We start from the raw sequence: 5,887 nt of genomic DNA, 5'->3' as shown, positions 1-5,887 counted from the left end.
CAACATCGTCACCACGATGTCGTGCTGACGAAACTCTCCCTCAACACTTGGCTGGATCGGAGTTCGAGGGACATCATCGGGCTGAACGTGTGTTGAACTCGGAGGTGCCGTACGTTCCGTACTTGATCGGTTGGATCGTGAAGACGTACGACTACATCAACCGCGTTGTGCTAACGCTTCCGCTTTCAGTCTACAAGGGTACGTAGACAACACTCTCCCCTCTCGTTGCTATGGATCACCATGATCTTGCGTGTGCGTAGGAAAATTTTGAAATTACTACGTTCCCCAACAGTGGTATCAGAGCCAGGTTTTATGCGTAGACATCATATGCACGAGTAGAACACAAGTGAGTTGTAGGTGATATAAGTCATACTTCTTACCAGCATGTCATACTTTGGTTCGGCGGTATTGTTGGATGAAGCGGCCCGGACCGACATTACACGTACGCTTACGCGAGACTGGTTTTACCGCCATGCTATGCACACAGGTGACTAGCGGGTGTCAGTTTCTCCAACTTTAGTTGAATCGAGTGTGGCTACGCCCGGTCCTTGAGAAGGTTAAAACAACACTAACTTGACAAACTATCGTTGTGGTTTTGATGCGTAGGTAAGAATGGTTCTTGCTCAGCCCGTAGCAGCCATGTAAAACTTGCAACAACAAAGTAGAGGACGTCTAACTTGTTTTTGTGGGGCATGTTGTGATGTGATATGGTCAAGACATGATGAGATATAAGTTGTTGTATAAGATGATCATGTTTTGTTGAAGTTACCGGCAACTGGCAGAAGCCTAATGGTTGTTTCTTTATTGCATAAGATGCAAGAGCCAAATAATTTCTTTACCTTATCGCTATGCGATAGCAATAGTTGCAAGAGCAATAGTTGGCGAGACGACCATGTGACGGCACATTGATATAGATCAAGATGATGGAGATCATGGTGTCATGCCGGTGACGATGGAAATCATGACGATGCTTTGGAGATGGAGATCAAAGGCACAAGATGATGATGGCCATATCATGTCACATATTTTGATTGCATGTGATGTTTATCTTTTATACACATGTTATTTTGCTTAGTTCGGCGGTAGCATTATAAGATGATCTCTCACTAAATTTCAAGATAAAAGTGTTCTCCCTGAGTATGCACAATTGCCAAAGTTCGTCGTGCCCAAACACCACGTGATGATCGGTTGTGATAAGCTCTACGTCCATCTACAACGGGTGCAAGCCAGTTTTGCACACGCAGAATTCTCAGGTTAAACTTGACGAGCCTAGCATATGCAGATATGGCCTCGGAACACTAAGACCAAAAGGTCGAGCGTGAATCATATAGTAGATATGATCAACATAATGATGTTCACGATTGAAAGCTACTCCATTTCACGTGATGATCGGTTATGGTTTAGTTGATTTGGATCACGTGATCACTTAGATGATTATAGGGATGTCTATCTAAGTGGGAGTTCTTAAGTAATATGATTAATTGAACTCTAATTTATCATGGACTTAGTCCTGGTAGTATTAGCATATCTATGTTGTAGATCAATAGCTCGCGATGTTGCTCCCTGTTTAATTTTATATGTTCCTAGAGAAAACTAAGTTGAAAAATGTTAGTAGCAATGATGCGGATTGGATCCGTGATCTGAGGATTATCCTCATTGCTGCACAGAAGAATTATGTCCTCGATGCACCGCTAGGTGACAGACCTATTGCAGGAGCAGATGCAGACATTCTGAATGTTTGGCTAGCTCAATATGATGACTGCTTGATAGTTTAGTGCACCATGCTTAACGGCTTAGAATCGGGACTTCAAAGATGTTTTGAACGTCATGGAACATATGAGATGTTCCAGGAGTTGAAGTTAATATTTCAAGCAAATACCTGAGTTGAGAGATATGAAGTCTCCAACAAGTTCTATAGCTAAAAGATGGAGGAGAATAGCTCAAGCAGTGAGCATGTGCTCAGATTGTCTGGGTACTACAATCGCTTGAATCAAGTGGGAGTTAATATTCCAGATAAAATAGTGATTGACAGAATTCTCTAGTCACCATCACTGAGGGAGTCCGGGATTAGGGGGTCTCCGGACAGCCGGACTATATCCTTTGGCCGTACTGTTGGACTATGAAGATACAAGATTGAAGACTTCGTCCCGTGTCCGGGTGGGACTCTACTTGGCTTGGAAGGCAAGCTAGGAAATACGGATATGTATATCTCCTCCTTTGTAACCGACCTTGTGTAACCCTAGCCCCTTCTGGTGTCTATATAAACCGGAGGGTTTTAGTCCGTAGGACAACATACAATCATACCATAGGCTAGGTTCTAGGGTTTCGCCTCTTCGATCTCGTGGTAGATCAACTCTTGTACTACTCATATTATCAAGAATAAATCAAGCAGGACGTAGGGTTTTACCTCCATCAAGAGGGCCCGAACCTGGGTAAAACATCGTGTCCCCTGCCTCCTGTTACCATCCGCCTTAGACACACAGTTCGGGACCCCCTACCCGAGATCCGCCGGTTTTGACACCGACATTGGTGCTTTCATTGAGAGTTCCTCTGTGTCGTCATCATTAGGCTTGATGGATCCTTCAATCATCGATAGTGATGCAGTTCAGGGTGAGACTTTTCTCCTCGGACAGATCTTTGTGTTCGGCGGCTTCGCACTACGGGCCAACTCACTTGGCCATCTGGAGCAGATCTAAAGTTATGCCCCTGGCCACCAGGTCAGGTTTGGAAGCTTAAACTACACGGCCGATATCCACGGAGACTTGATCTTCGACGGATTCGAGCCCCTGCCTAGTGCGCCGCACGGTCACAATGAGCATGATTTAGCTCTACCATCGGACAGTGTTCAAGCAACCACTCTGACCCTCAATTCGGAGCCAATTGCGCCATCCATGGACGGGTGGATAGACCCCGCCACGGAGGCCACACTCTCATCGGCGATCGATCCGAATATCGACCTTACCCTTCACGGGAGCCGTGACGCCGAACCACCGGATTCTTCCCCGGCCACGGACTCCGAACCGCCTGCGCCCGTGCCTATCGAATCCGAATGGGCGCCGATCATGGAGTTTACCTCCGCGGATATTTTTCAGCACTCGCGCTTCGGCGACATACTGAACTCATTAAGGTCCCTCTCCCTGTCAAGAGAGTCCGGGCCGAACTATCTTCGGCAGGATTGGGATGTGGATGATGAAGAAATTCGCCGCCCACCCACCACCCACTTAGTAGCCACTGTCGATGATTTGATCTACATGCTCGACTTCGACTCCGAAGACATCGACGGTATGGACAACGATGCAGGAGACGAACAGGAACCACTGCCCACAGGGCACTGGACGTCCACTTCATCATATGATGTATACATGGTGGACACACCCAAAGAAAACGACGACGAGGAACGGAAGGACGCAGTGAAGGGTTGTTCCCTCGAGAAGCAGTCAAAGCGGCGGCATAAGCGCCGCTCCAAATCCCGCCTCGACAGAAACAGCGGTCATATAGACCCAGCGATAGAGCAGGGTGAACCATCGCCCGACCAGGCAACACGGAGAATCAAACCGAACAACCCGACCCCGTCGAAGATAACAGTCCGGACGACATCACACCGGACAGGCACCCAGAGCAACAGAATGCCCATCAAAGGCTGGTTGCCACTGCGATGAGTCTGAAAAAGCAGAAGCAAAGGCTCAGGGCTACACAAGACACACTCAGAATCAGATGGAGTGAAGTACTCAACACTTCAGCAAAGTACGGCGGTAATTGCCACACCAAGAGCTACCCGAAGCGAAAGCTGCTACCTGAATTCGATGAGGAGGCCTTAGATACCCCGCAATCAAAAGACAAAACGGCCATCCAGTCGGATAGACAACCTCGTGGCCAACATAGAACGGCAAACGACGCCGCACATAAGCCGGTACGCGATCCACATGAGGACTTGCATCAAAAGTACGACACAACCAGATCCATCTATGGGCCACGCAAGCGCGCGACAGCATGCAATACAACACAACAAACATCCCAATACTATGGTACACCTAAATGCAGGGGTACCGCACACCCCCTATGTTTCATCGATGAGGTGCTGGACCATGAATTTCCGGAGGAATTCAAACCCGTAAATAGAGGCGTACGATGGAACGACAGACCCTGGGGTCTGGATTGAGGACTACATCCTCCATATCCATATGGCTCGAGGAGACGATCTCCACACCATCAAGTACTTACCCCTCAAGCTCAAAGGGCCAGCTCGGCACTGGCTTAAAAGCCTCCCCGAAAACTCCATCGGAAGCTGGGAAGAGCTCGAAGATGCCTTTCGGGCAAATTTTCAAGGGACCTATGTCCGACCACCGGATCAGACGATTTAAGTCATATAACTCAACAACCCAGAGAGTCAGCCCGAAAGCTTTGGAACAGGTTCCTCACTAAAAAGAACCAAATAGTCGACTGCCCGGACGCCGAAGCCTTAGCAGCTTTCAAGCACAGCGTTCGAGACGAATGGCTTGCCAGACACCTCGGCCAAGAAAAGCCGAGAACAATGGCAGCATTAACCAGCCTCATGACCCGCTTTTGCGCGAGCGAGGACAGCTGGTTAGCCCAATGCAGCACTAGTGACCCAAGTACATCCGAAGTCAGGGACGGAAACGGGAAATCACGATGCAGCAAAAACAAGCGCCGGAATAAAGAAGACAGCCCGAAGAGCACAGCGGTAAACGCCGGATTCAAAAGCTCTCGGCCAGGTCAGGAAAAGCTGCCCCCCAACGGCAACAGAGACGAACTGTCCAGCCTAAACAAGATTCTGGACCAAATATGTCAGATCCATAGCACCCCCGATAAACCTGCAAATCATACCCATAGAGAATGTTGGGTCTTCAAGCAGTCCGACAAGCTCAACGCCGAACATAAGGGGCAGGATACACCAAGCGAAGACGAGGACGAGCCTCGCAAGCAAAGCACTGGGGAACAGAAGAAATTCCCACCAGAAGTCAAAATAGTCAACATGTTACACGTGATAAAGGGAAGAAACAAAGCGGCACGCCTAGAGTCACATGCCCCATGGCCTATCACCGCGGAGTTCTGCCACTAGTCGTCCCTACCGATCACTTTTGACCATCGGGATTACTCGGCAAGTATCCGGCGAGCAGGATGGGCTGCCTTCGTATTAGACCCAATAATTGACGGATACCACTTTACACGAGTCCTGATGGACGGCGGCAGCAGTTTAAACCTGATATATCAGGACACAGTCCGCAACATGGGGGTAAACCCAGCAAAAATTAGCCATAGCAATACTACCTTTAAAGGAGTAACGCCAGGCCCAGAAGCCCATTGCACGGGCTCCCTACTACTAGAGGTTATATCCGGCTTTCCCGATAACTTCCGTAGCGAACATTTAACGTTCCACATCACTCGGTTCCAAAGTGGCTATCAAGCACTACTCGGATGCGAAGCTTTCGCTACCGCATTACGCTTCCCTCATGCTTAAGATGCCCGGTCCACGTGGCATCATTACAGTAAATGGAAATATTGAGCGCTCCTTGCGCGCGGAAGACCGTGCGGCTGCCTTGGCAGCCGCACACTAAACGGCCTCACCAACTAAAGCATCTGACAGATCGTTAAGACCACGGACACGGTTGGACGAGTCCGGTACTGCTATATGTAATTGATACAGGTTTGATGGCTATACCCCTATTACAATACAAGCGGCTCAACGCGCGCGCACAAGTGACAATCAGGCTCAACTTTACTCATATTGTTTATTTAGTATAACTTACTTTTTGCACGGCAACTTTTCAATTAAGTTCCTCTCTTTTTCAGATGACCATCATGCTACACCCGTCCAGAATACGGCACAACAGAGACACAGGCGCAGACGTGCAGCAGGGACCCGTTC

Source organism: Triticum dicoccoides, chromosome 7A, assembly GCF_002162155.2.
Source record: "Triticum dicoccoides isolate Atlit2015 ecotype Zavitan chromosome 7A, WEW_v2.0, whole genome shotgun sequence".
In the NCBI taxonomy this organism is placed as follows: Eukaryota; Viridiplantae; Streptophyta; class Magnoliopsida; order Poales; family Poaceae; genus Triticum; species Triticum dicoccoides.
This window is presented reverse-complemented; position numbering follows the sequence as displayed.